Consider the following 13,846-nt stretch of genomic DNA (forward strand, 5'->3'; position numbering starts at 1 on the left):
AGAGGCCTGCAGGTCGCAGTAGCTTAACAAGACGGTTAAAATGCCACTTGGTAGAGCGGTGGAGGTCGCAGTAGCTTAACAAGATGGTTTAAATGCCCCTTGGAAGAAACGTGCAGGTCGCAGTAGCTTAACAAGATGGTTTAAATGAATATTGGAAGAGCGGTGGAGGTCGCAGTAGCTTAACAAGATGGTTTAAGTGCCCCTTGGAAGAGAAATGCAGGTCGCAGGAGCTTAACTAGACGGTTTAAATGCCCCTTGGAAGAGACGTACAGGTCCCAGTAGCTTAACAAGACGATTTAAATGCCCCTTGGAAGACATGTAGGTCGCAGTAGCTTAACAAGATGGTTTAAATGCCCCTTGGAAAAGTGGTGGAGGTTACAGTAGCTAAACAAGAAGGTTTAAATGCCCCTTGGAAGAGAAGTGCAAGTCGCAGTAGCTTAACAAGACGGTTTAAATGCTCCTTGGAAGTGACGTGCATTTTGCAGTAGCTTAACAAGACGGTTTAAATGCCCCTTGGAAGAGACATGCAGGTCGCAGTAGATTAACAAGATGGTTTAAATGCCTCTTGGAAGAGATGTGCAAGTCGCAGTAGCTTAACTAGATGGTTTAAATCCCCCTTGGAAGAGACGTGCAGGTCGCAGTAGCTTAACAAGAGAGTTTAAATTTCCCTTGGAAGAAACGTGCAGGTTGCAGTAGCTTAAAAAGACGGTTTAAATGCCCCTTGGAAGAGAGATGCAGGTCGCAGTAGCTTAACAAGACGGTTTAAATGCCCCTTGGAAAAGTGGTGGCTGTTACAGTAGCTAAACAAGAAGGTTTAAATGCCCCTTGGAAGAGACGTGCAGGTCGCTGTAGCTTAAAAATACGGTTTAAATGCCCCTTGGAAGAGACGTGCAGGTCACAGTAGCTTAACAAAACGGTTTAAATGCCGCTTGGAAGAGACGTGCAGGTCGCAATAGCTTAACAAGAAGGCTTAAATGCCGCTTGGAAGATAAGGGCGGCTCGCAGTAGCTTAACAAGACGGTTTAAATGCCCCTTGGAAAAGTGGTGAAGGTTACGGTACCTTTACAAGATGTTTTAAATGCCCCTTGGAAGAGACGTGCCAGTCGCACTAGCTTAACAAAACGGTTTAAATGCCCCTTGGAAAAGTAGTGGAGGTTACAGCAGCTAAACAAGAAGGTTTAAATGCCCCTTGGAAGAGAAGTGCAAGTCGGAGTAGCTTAACAAGACGGTTTAAATGCCCCTTGGAAGTGACGTGCAGTTCGCAGTACCTTAACAAGACGGTTTAAATGCCCCTTGGAAGAGACATGCAGGTCGCAGTAGATTAACAAGATGGTTTTAATGCCCCTTGGAAAAGTGGTGGAGGTTACAGTAGCTAAATAAAAAGGTTTAAATGCCCCTTGGAAGAGACGTCCAAGTCGCAGTAGCTTAACAAGATGGTTTAAATGCCCCTTGGAAGAGACGTGCATGTCGCAGTAGCTTAACAAGAAAGTTTAAATGCCCCTTGGAAGAGACGTGCAGGTTGCAGTATCTTAAAAAGACGGTTTAAATGCCCCTTGGAAGAGACGTGCAGGTCGCAGTAGCTTAACAAGACGGTTTAAATGCCCCTTGGAAAAGTGGTGGAGGTTACAGTAGCTAAACAAGAAGGTTTAAATGCCCCTTGGAAGAGACGTGCAAGTCGCAGTAGCTTAACAAGATGGTTTACATGCCCCTTGGAAGAGACGTGCATGTCGCAGTGGCTTAACAAGAAGGTTTAAATGCCCCTTGGAAGAGACATGCAGGTCGCAGTAGCTGAACAATACGATTTAAATGCCCCTTGGAAGAGACATGCAGGTCGCAGTAGATTAACGAGATGGTTTAAATGCCCCTTGGAAAAGTGGTGGAGGTTAGAGTAGCTAAACAAAAAGGTTTAAATGCCCCTTGGAAGAGACCTGCAAGTCGCAGTAGCTTAAAAAGATGGTTTAAATGCCCCTTGGAAGAGACGTGCAATTCGCAGTACCTTAACAAGAGAGTTTAAATTTCCCTTGGAAGAGACGTGCAGGTTGCAGTAGCTTAAAAAGACGGTTTAAATGCCCCTTGGAAGAGAGATGCAGGTCGCAGTAGCTTAACAAGACGGTTTAAATGCGCCTTGGAAAAGTGGTGGCTGTTACAGTAGCTAAACAAGAAGGTTTAAATGCCCCTTGGAAGAGACGTGCAGGTCGCAGTAGCTTAAAAAGACGGTTTAAATGCTCCTTGGAACAGACATGCAGGTCGCAGTAGCTTAACAAGAAGGCTTAAATGTCGCTTGGAAGATAAGGGCAGCTCGCAGTAGCTTAACAAGACGGTTTAAATGCCCTTTGGAAAAGTGGTGGAGGTTACAGGAGCTTAACAAGACGGTTTAAATGCCCCTAGGAAGAGACGTGCAAGTCGCAGTAGCTTAACAAAACGGTTTAAATGCCCCTTGGAAGAGACGTGCATTTCGCAGTAGCTTAACAAGACTGTTTAAATGCCCCTTGGAAGAGACATGCAGGTCGCAGTAGATTAACAAGACGGTTTAAATGCTCCTTGGAAAAGTGGTGGAGGTTACAGTAGCTAAACAAGAAGGTTTAAATGCCCCTTGGAAGAGACGTGCAAGTCGCAGTAGCTTAACAAGACCGTTTAAATGCCCCTTGGAAGAGACGTGCAGGTCGCAGTAGCTTAACAAGAGGGTTTAAAGGCCCCTTGGAAGAGACTTGCAGGTTGCAGTAGCTTAAAAAGACGGTTTAAATGTCCCTTGGAAAAGTGATGGAGGTTACAGTAACTAAACAAGAAGGTTTAAATGCCCCTTGGAAGAGACGTGCAAGTCGCAGTAGCTTAACAAGACGGTTTAAATGCCCCTTGGAAGAGACGTGCAGGTCGCAGTAGCTTAACAAGACGGTTTAAATGCCCCTTGGAAGAGCGGTGGAGGTCGTAATAGCTTAATAAGACGGATTAAATGCCCCTTGGTAGAGACATGCAGATCGCACCAGCTTAACAAGACGGTTTAAATGCATCTTGGAAGAGACGTGCAGGTAGCAATAGCTTAACAAGATGGCTTAAATGCCCGTTGGAAGAGACGTGCAGGTCGCAGTAGCTTAACAAGACGGTTTAAATGCCCCATGGAAGAGACGTGCAGGTCGAAGTAGCTTAACAAGGCGGTTTAAATGCCCCTTGGAAGAGCAATGGAGGTCGCAGTGGCGTAACAAGATGGTTTAAATGCCCCTTGAAAGAGACGTGCAGGTCGCAGTAGCTTAACAAGACTGTTTTAATGCCCCTTGGAAAAGCGGTGGAGGTCACAGTAGATTAACGATATGGTTTAAATGCCCCTTTGAAGAGACGTGCAGGTCGCAGTAGCTTAACAAGACAGTTAAAATGCCGCTTGGTTGAGCGGTGGAGGTCGCAGTAGCTTAACAAGATGGTTTAAATGCCCCTTGGAAGAAACGTGCAGGTCGCAGTAGCTTAACAAGACTGTTTAAATGCCTCTTGGAAGAGCGGTGGAGGTCGCAGTAGCTTAACATGATGGTTTAAGTGCCCCTTGGAAGAGACATGCAGGTCGCAGCAGCTGAACAAGGCGGTTTAAATGCCCCTTGGAAGAGACGTACAGGTCCCAGTAGCTTAACAAGACGGTTTAAATGCCCCTTGGAAGAAACATGTAGGTCGCAGTAGCTTAACAAGACGGTTTAAATGCCCCTTGGAAAAGTGGTGGAGGTTACAGCAGCTAAACAAGAAGGTTTAAATGCCCCTTGGAAGAGAAGTGCAAGTCGGAGTAGTTTAACAAGACGGTTTAAATGCCCCTTGGAAGTGACGTGCAGTTCGCAGTACCTTAACAAGACGGTTTAAATGCCCCTTGGAAGAGACATGCAGGTCGCAGTAGATTAACAAGATGGTTTTAATGCCCCTTGGAAAAGTGGTGGAGGTTACAGTAGCTAAACAAAAAGGTTTAAATGCCCCTTGGAAGAGACGTGCAAGTCGCAGTAGCTTAACAAGATGGTTTAAATGCCCCTTGGAAGAGACGTGCATGTCGCAGTAGCTTAACAAGAGAGTTTAAATGCCCCTTGGAAGAGACGTGCAGGATGCAGTATCTTAAAAAGACTGTTTAAATGCTCCTTCGAAGAGACGTGCAGGTCGCAGTAGCTTAACAAGACGGTTTAAATGCCCCTTGGAAAAGTGGTGGAGGTTACAGTAGCTAAACAAGAAGGTTTAAATGCCCCTTGGAAGAGACGTGCAAGTCGCAGTAGCTTAACAAGATGGTTTACATTCCCCTTGGAAGAGACGTGCATGTCGCAGTGGCTTAACAAGAAGGTTTAAATGCCCCTTGGAAGAGACATGCAGGTCGCAGTAGCTGAACAATACGATTTAAATGCCCCTTGGAAGAGACATGCAGGTCGCAGTAGATTAACGAGATGGTTTAAATGCCCCTTGGAAAAGTGGTGGAGGTTAGAGTAGCTAAGCAAAAAGGTTTAAATGCCCCTTGGAAGAGACGTGCAAGTCGCAGTAGCTTAAAAAGATGGTTTAAATGCCCCTTGGAAGAGACGTGCAGTTCGCAGTAGCTTAACAAGAGAGTTTAAATTTCCCTTGGAAGAGACTTGCAGGTCGCAGTAGCTTAAAAAGACGGTTTAAATGCCCCTTGGAAGAGAGATGCAGGTCGCAGTAGCTTAACAAGACGGTTTAAATGCGCCTTGGAAAAGTGGTGGCTGTTACAGTAGCTAAACAAGAAGGTTTAAATGCCCCTTGGAAGAGACGTGCAGGTCGCAGTAGCTTAACAAGAAGGCTTAAATGCCGCTTGGAAGATAAGGGCAGCTCGCAGTAGCTTAAAAAGACGGTTTAAATGCTCCTTGGAAGAGACATGCAGGTCGCAGTAGCTTAACAAGAAGGCTTAAATGCCGCTTGGAAGATAAGGGCAGCTCGCAGTAGCTTAACAAGATGGTTTAAATGCCCTTTGGAAAAGTGGTGGAGGTTACAGGAGCTTAACAAGACGGTTTAAATGCCCCTAGGAAGAGACGTGCAAGTCGCAGTAGCTTAACAAAACGGTTTAAATGCCCCTTGGAAGAGACGTGCATTTCGCAGTAGCTTAACAAGACTGTTTAAATGCCCCTTGGAAGAGACATGCAGGTCGCAGTAGATTAACAAGACGGTTTAAATGCTCCTTGGAAAAGTGGTGGAGGTTACAGTAGCTAAACAAGAAGGTTTAAATGCCCCTTGGAAGAGACGTGCAAGTCGCAGTAGCTTAACAAGACCGTTTAAATGCCCCTTGGAAGAGACGTGCAGGTCGCAGTAGCTTAACAAGAGGGTTTAAAGGCCCCTTGGAAGAGACTTGCAGGTTGCAGTAGCTTAAAAAGACGGTTTAAATGTCCCTTGGAAAAGTGATGGAGGTTACAGTAACTAAACAAGAAGGTTTAAATGCCCCTTGGAAGAGACGTGCAAGTCGCAGTAGCTTAACAAGACGGTTTAAATGCCCCTTGGAAGAGACGTGCAGGTCGCAGTAGCTTAACAAGACGGTTTAAATGCCCCTTGGAAGAGACATGCAGATCGCACCAGCTTAACAAGACGGTTTAAATGCATCTTGGAAGAGACGTGCAGGTCGCAGTAGCTTAACAAGATGGCTTAAATGCCCGTTGGAAGAGACGTGCAGGTCGCAGTAGCTTAACAAGACGGTTTAAATGCCGCTTGGAAGATAAGGGCAGCTCGCAGTAGCTTAACAAGATGGTTTAAATGCCCTTTGGAAAAGTGGTGGAGGTTACAGGAGCTTAACAAGACGGTTTAAATGCCCCTAGGGAGAGACGTGCAAGTCGCAGTAGCTTAACAAAACGGTTTAAATGCCCCTTGGAAGAGACGTGCATTTCGCAGTAGCTTAACAAGACTGTTTAAATGCCCCTTGGAAGAGACATGCAGGTCGCAGTAGATTAACAAGACGGTTTAAATGCTCCTTGGAAAAGTGGTGGAGGTTACAGTAGCTAAACAAGAAGGTTTAAATGCCCCTTGGAAGAGACGTGCAAGTCGCAGTAGCTTAACAAGACCGTTTAAATGCCCCTTGGAAGAGACGTGCAGGTCGCAGTAGCTTAACAAGAGGGTTTAAAGGCCCCTTGGAAGAGACTTGCAGGTTGCAGTAGCTTAAAAAGACGGTTTAAATGTCCCTTGGAAAAGTGATGGAGGTTACAGTAACTAAACAAGAAGGTTTAAATGCCCCTTGGAAGAGACGTGCAAGTCGCAGTAGCTTAACAAGACGGTTTAAATGCCCCTTGGAAGAGACGTGCAGGTCGCAGTAGCTTAACAAGACGGTTTAAATGCCCCTTGGAAGAGACATGCAGATCGCACCAGCTTAACAAGACGGTTTAAATGCATCTTGGAAGAGACGTGCAGGTCGCAGTAGCTTAACAAGATGGCTTAAATGCCCGTTGGAAGAGACGTGCAGGTCGCAGTAGCTTAACAAGACGGTTTAAATGCCCCTTGGAAGAGACGTGCAGGTCGCAGTAGCTTAACAAGACGGTTTAAATGCCCCATGGAAGAGATGTGCAGGTCGCAGTAGCTTAACAAGACGGTTAAAATGCCCAATGGAAGAGACGTGCAGGTTGAAGTAGCTTAACAAGGCGGTTTAAATGCCCCTTGAAAGAGACGTGCAAGTCGCAGTAGCTTAACAAAACGGTTTAAATGCCCCTTGGAAGAGACGTGCATTTCGCAGTAGCTTAACAAGACTGTTTAAATGCCCCTTGGAAGAGACATGCAGGTCGCAGTAGATTAACAAGACGGTTTAAATGCTCCTTGGAAAAGTGGTGGAGGTTACAGTAGCTAAACAAGAAGGTTTAAATGCCCCTTGGAAGAGACGTGCAAGTCGCAGTAGCTTAACAAGACCGTTTAAATGCCCCTTGGAAGAGACGTGCAAGTCGCAGTAGCTTAACAAGAGGGTTTAAAGGCCCCTTGGAAGAGACTTGCAGGTTGCAGTAGCTTAAAAAGACGGTTTAAATGTCCCTTGGAAAAGTGATGGAGGTTACAGTAACTAAACAAGAAGGTTTAAATGCCCCTTGGAAGAGACGTGCAAGTCGCAGTAGCTTAACAAGACGGTTTAAATGCCCCTTGGAAGAGACGTGCAGGTCGCAGTAGCTTAACAAGATGGTTTAAATGCCCCTTGGAAGAGACATGCAGATCGCACCAGCTTAACAAGACGGTTTAAATGCATCTTGGAAGAGACGTGCAGGTCGCAGTAGCTTAACAAGATGGCTTAAATGCCCGTTGGAAGAGACGTGCAGGTCGCAGTAGCTTAACAAGACGGTTTAAATGCCCCTTGGAAGAGACGTGCAGGTCGCAGTAGCTTAACAAGACGGTTTAAATGCCCCATGGAAGAGATGTGCAGGTCGCAGTAGCTTAACAAGACGGTTAAAATGCCCAATGGAAGAGACGTGCAGGTTGAAGTAGCTTAACAAGGCGGTTTAAATGCCCCTTGAAAGAGACGTGCAGGTTGCAGTAGCTTAACAAAACGGTTTTAATGCCACTTGGAAAAGCGGTGGAGGTCACAGTAGATTAACAAGATGGTTTAAATGCCCCTTGGTAGAGACGTGCAGGTCGCAGTAGCTTAACAAGACGGTTAAAATGCCCCTTGGTTGAGCGGTGGGGGTCGCAGTAGCTTAACAAGATGGTTTAAATGCCCCTTGGAAGAAACGTGCAGGTCGCAGGAGCTTAACAAGACGGTTTAAATGCCTCTTGGAAGAGGGGTGGAGGTCGCAGTAGCTTAACTAGATGGTTTACGTGCCCCTTGGAAGAGACATGCAGGTCGCAGCAGCTTAACAAGACGGTTTAAATGCCCCTTGGAAGAGACGTACAGGTCCCAGTAGCTTAACAAGACGGTTTAAAGGCCCATTGGAAGAGACATGTAGGTCGCAGTAGCTTAACAAGATGGTTTAAATGCCCCTTGGAAAAGTGGTGGAGGTTACAGTAGCTAAACAAGAAGGTTTAAATGCCCCTTGGAAGAGAAGTGCAAGTCGCAATAGCTTAACAAGACGGTTTAAATGCCCCTTGGAAGTGACGTGCATTTCGCAGTAGCTTAACAAGACGGTTTAAATGCCCCTTGGAAGAGACATGCAGGTCGCAGTAGCTAAACAAGAAGGTTTAAATGCCCCTTGGAAGAGAGATGCAGGTCGCAGTAGCTTAACAAGTTGGTATAAATGCCCCTTGGAAAAGTGGTGGAGGTTACAGTAGCTAAACAAAAAGGTTTAAATGCCCCTTGGAAGAGACGTGCAAGTCGCAGTAGCTTAACAAGATGGTTTAAATGCACCTTGGAAGAGAGATGCACGTCGCAGTAGCTTAACAAGACGGTTTAAATGCCCCTTGGAAAAGTGGTGGCTGTTACAGTAGCTAAACAAGAAGGTTTAAATGCCCCTTGTAAGAAACGTGCAGGTCGCAGTAGCTTAAAAAGACGGTTTAAAAGCCCCTTGGAAGAGATATGCAGGTCGCAGTAGCTTAACAAGAAGGCTTAAATGCCCCTTGGAAGATAAGGGCGGCTCGCAGTAGCTTAACAAGACGGTTTAAATGCCCCTTGGAAAAGTGGTGGAGGTTACAGTAGCTTTTCAAGACATTTTAAATGCCCCTTGGAAGAGACGTGCAAGTCGCAGTAGCTTAACAAAACGGTTTAAATGCCCCTTGGAAGAGACGTGCATTTTGCAGTAGCTTAACAAGACTGTTTAAATGCCCCTTGGAAGAGACATGCAGGTCGCAGTAGCTAAACAAGAAGGTTTAAATGCCCCTTGGAAGAGACGTGCAAGTCGCAGAAGCTTAAAAAGACCTTTTAAATGCCCTTTGGAAGAGACGTGCAGGTCGCAGTAGCTTAACAAGAGGGTTTAAATGCCCCTTGGAAGAGCGGTGGAGGTCGTAATAGCTTAACAAGACGGATTAAAGGCCCCTTGGTAGAGACGTGCAGATCGCAGCAGCTTAACAAGACGGTTTAAATGCACCTTGGAAGAGACGTGCAGGTCGCAGTAGCTTAACAAGATGGTTTAAATGCCCGTTGGAAGAGACGTGCAGGTCGCAGTAGCTTAACAAGACTGTGTAAATGCCCCTTTGTAAGAGACATGCAGGTCGCAGTTGATTAACAAGATGGTTTAAATGCCCCTTGGAAAAGTGGTGGAGGTTACAGTAGCTAAACAAAAAGGTTTAAATGCCCCTTGGAAGAGACGTGCAAGTCACAGTAGCTTAACAAGATGGTTTAAGTGCCCCTTGGAAGAGACATGCAGGTCGCAGTAGCTTAACAAGAGAGTTTAAATGCCCCTTGGAAGAGATATGCAGGTAGCAGTAGCTTAACAAGACCGTTTAAATGCCCCTTGGAAAAGTGGTGGATGTTACAGTAGCTAAACAAGAAGGTTTAAATGCCCCTTGGAAGAGACATGCAAGTCGCAGTAGCTTAACAAGATGGTTTACATGCCCCTTGGAAGAGACATGCATGTCGCAGTGGCTTAACAAGACGGTTTAAATGCCCCTTGGAAGAGACATGCAGGTCGCAGTACCTGAGCAAGACGGTTTAAATGCCCCTTGGAAGAGACGTGCAGGTCGCAGTAGCTTAACAAGACGGTTTAAAAGCCCCTTGGAAGAGACATGCAGTTCGCAGTAGATTAACGAGATGGTTTAAATGCCCCTTGGAAAAGTGGTGGAGGTTAGAGTAGCTAAACAAAAAGGTTTAAATGCCCCTTGGAAGAGACGTGCAAGTCGCAGTAGCTTAACAAGATGGTTTAAATGCCCCTTGGAAGAGTCGTGCAGTTTGCAGTAGCTTAACAAGAGAGTTTAAATTTCCCTTGGAAGAGACGTGCAGGTTGCAGTAGCTTAAAAAGACTGTTTTAATGCCCCTTGGAGGAGAGATGCAGGTCGCAGTAGCTTAACAAGACGGTTTAAATGCCCCTTGGAAAAGTGGTGGCTGTTACAGTAGCTAAACAAGAAGGTTTAAATGCCCCTTGGAAGAGACGTGCAGGTCGCAGTAGCTTAACAAGAAGGCTTAAATGCCGCTTGGAAGATAAGGGCAGCTCTCAGTAGCTTAACAAGACGGTTTAAATGCCCTTTGGAAAAGTGGAGGAGGTTACAGTAGCTTTACAAGACGGTTCAAATGCCCCTAGGAAGAGACGTGCAAGTCGCAGTAGCTTAACAAAACGGTTTAAATGCCCCTTGGAAGAGACGTGCATTGAGCAGTAGCTTAACAAGACTGTTTAAATGCCCCTTGGAAGAGACATGCAGGTCGCAGTAGATTAACAAGACGGTTTAAATGCCCCTTGGAAAAGTGGTGGAGGTTACAGTAGCTAAACAAGAAGGTTTAAATGCCCCTTGGAAGAGACGTGCAAGTCTCAGTAGCTTAACAAGACGGTTTAAATGCCCCTTGGAACAGCGGTGGATGTCGTAATAGCTTAACAAGACGGATTAAATGCCCCTTGGTAGAGACGTGCAGATCGCAGCAGCTTAACAAGACGGTTTAAATGCCCCTTGGAAGAGACGTGCAGGTCGCAGTAGCTTAACAAGACGGTTAAAATGCCCCATGGAAGAGACGTGCAGGTCGAAGTAGCTTAACAAGGCGGTTTAAATGCCCCTTGGAAGAGCGGTGGAGGTCGCAGTAGCCTAACAAGATGGTTTAAATGCCCCTTGAAAGAGACGTGCAGGTCGCAGTAGCTTAACAAGACGGTTTTAATGCCCCTTGGAAAAGTGGTGGAGGTCACAGTAGATTAACAAGATGGTTTAACTGCCCCTTGGTAGAGACGTGCAGGTCGCAGTAGCTTAACAAGACGGTTAAAATGCCCCTTGGTTGAGCGGTGGAGGACGCAGTAGCTTAACAAGATGGTTTAAATGCCCCTTGGAAGAAACGTGCAGGCCGCAGGAGCTTAACAAGACGGTTTAACACTAGGACTACTGGACTCGTGACCCCGCCTAGAACTACCGAAAGGAGTCATTTTGACTCCTTGCTTGTTTTCGTTTATTTTTAGAGTTTAATTTGTGGTTATTTATTAATAATTATATTTTTTGTAATGTATTATTATTGTGAGATCCAACAGTAATGCTTTTGATTGTTTTTTTTCTGCTTTTCTTATTTTTCTACAGAAAATAACAATAATTATAATAGACGTTTTTCAAACATTTTTTTTTATTCAAGTGCACACATATAAACAACAACTGAAGAACAAAAAGCAGAGAAAATGTAGGTGGAGGAGCATAAAAATGAAAATATGGTGCAGAATTCACCTTCTAAACATTTGGTGTTTCGCATTTTAGGCATTGCCTTTGATTTATGGCAGTACATTGCCCACACAAAGACTTACCACAAGTCTTACAATTTCCGACAGATCTATTTTTCTTGCACTTTTCTTTGATCTGGCAAAATTTTGTTTGAACCATCACTTCTGAGCATGTAGAAACTTGGGACGTGGAACCCTTTTCCCTATCTGTGACATAAGGACCACTCAACTCTCTCACAAGCGTTTGCAAAAATGCCTTGCGTGACATTTTTTGGTGGGTAATCTCCTTGAATATTATCCATGCATTTATACCCGCAAAGTCTAAGGCATTTTCAAATGCATGAACAGGCCATCTCCTTGTGCATGTTCGTGTGGTATATTTTCGTGCCATCTGATCCACTACATCTACTCCATATTTTGTTTCATTGTAAAACTTTACCGTTTCTGGAGTTTTTTTAGCGGAATCAGACGCAACAACAACATCTGGATGGACGGAACTCAAAATGACAACATTTTTGTTGGGCTTTCCTTGATATACTGTAAGTGTAAAATTGTCTTCATTTCTAAACACTTTAGTGTTGTACAATTCCTCTTTCATGGATTTTATTTCTTTAGGCACTTCTCACCTTATCTTGTTCAGTGTTCCCACGATGGTTGTTCCTTTGCTTTTTAGCTGTTTAGCTAATTTTACTGAAGTAAAATAATTATCGGTTGTAACATTGCGACCTTTTTTCAAAAACGGGTCCAATAACTTCATTACCACATGGTCAGCTAAACGGTCCTCAGCACGGCGTGTGTCATCTTTGCCTAGATAAGGGAAGCCATTTGCCAGATATTTGCTCCTCTTATCAACAGCTAGCCAATATTTGTGGCCATATTTATCTGGTTTGGAAGGCATGTACTGCGTGAATGGACACCTAGTTTTGCTTGGGAAAAGTTGCTCATCCACCGTTATGTATGGGCCAGGTTTGTAACACGCAATACAATTTTCAATAAACCTGTCCCACACAGTAGAAAATAGAGCAAACTTGTCCGTTTGCAGTCTCTCCGATCGAGTAGATTTCTCATCAAATCTGAGAAACCTCATAATTTCAACAAAGCGGTCCCTAGACATTGTCGCTTTGCAAAACGGTATTCCCCAGTCATTACACCAAATACTGCTAATCGAGTGACGGTTCGTGCCAGATATTCCACGAGCATAGAATATCGCAATGAATGCATCTAGCTCCTCATCAGATAGAGTATACTGTAAATTATTGTTCCTGCATGCTTCTGCAAGCGTACAGTTCTTTATATGTGTCAATATATATGAATCAAAAAATAAACGCCATGCGCTCAAAGGACTATCGATAATGATATTTCTTCTGGCGTATCCTGTAGGGCCAGGTGCTTCTCGAAGAATATTTTGGCTGTCACGCCTACCAGGCAAGTGTTCTCCAATTTCAACAGGTTTCCATTGAATACCATCCGCTGAAACTAGTATTCCTTCAGATTCGCCTTCTCTGGTGTTTGTTGTTGCATTACCTTCGCCGCCATCGTTATCTGTTGTTCTTTCATTTCTGGGACGTTTTGCTGATTTTTTCTGTCCACGACCAGGAGGATGGTCACGAGGCAACATAACTGCATGAGTCTGATCCCCAGTTGATGTGCTTGGAATATCTGTAAAAAAGTTGATGAATATTTAGAATTTTTGTTTTGTAAGGGTCCGTGCACACTGGCTGGATTAGCGGCGGAATATCCGACCGGATATTCTCACCACAATCCGGCCCGTACCTGCCCGCTCAGGTACAGAGCGGAGTTTCATACCTGAAGCTCCGCTCCGAACCCCGGGCTGGAGCCGCTGTCTGGGACGGAGCCGTGCTCGCGCGTAAGCAAGCGCTGCTCTGTCCCTGACAGCGGCTCCAGCCCGGTGTTCGAAGCGGAGCTTCAGGCATGAACGGGCAGGTACGGCCTGTATTGCGGCAAGAATATCCAGATGGCTATTCAGCCAGAATTCTGCTAGTGTGCACAGGCCCTAACTCAGTGTGTGGAAGAACAAATAAATACACATAACTACTTACCTTCTGGATTTGTTCCTTCTGAGTCTTCAGATTCACTTGATATGTTCTGAGGAATGAAATCTTCATCACTGTCAGAATCAAATACATGTTCCTGCAATTCGGATTCCGATTCATCCTCCGGTATGGATTGCAAAGTAGCCAGAATATCCTGAGGCTTTATCAAACGTCTTCTCTCCATATTCCTCACAAATTCCATAATTCTATATAGTTCCCTGCTGAAAAATAGAAATGAAATGAAAACTAAAAGAAATAATAACTGTTCTGCCACCTTCAAAAGTAGGTGGGCTGAATCAGTTGACAGGCAGCTAAACTATTTCAGAACAATTCATACCTGTATGAGTCTTCAGAGCTCGTATGTCTGCGTCTGTTCTCTTTGTCTCTTCAGCTGAACTGAAAGTAAAGTTACTATCCAGAATACTGTCTCCTGCTAGGACCTTAGAAAAACACCACCCTTCATTAGCATAAGATAAGAGCCTAGAGTAAACAAGCTATTTTGTTCAGCATTACACAGTAATACAAGCAGGTAAAACACAAGGAAAATGTGAAAAGTTGACATGTAAATTGAACTACATCTATATGAACATCAGGGTAAATAAG

The sequence above is a fragment of the Phyllobates terribilis genome, unplaced genomic scaffold (genome assembly GCF_046119375.1).
Source record: "Phyllobates terribilis strain yellow unplaced genomic scaffold, ASM4611937v1 Scaffold_22__1_contigs__length_20350403, whole genome shotgun sequence".
Lineage (NCBI taxonomy): Eukaryota > Metazoa > Chordata > Amphibia > Anura > Dendrobatidae > Phyllobates > Phyllobates terribilis.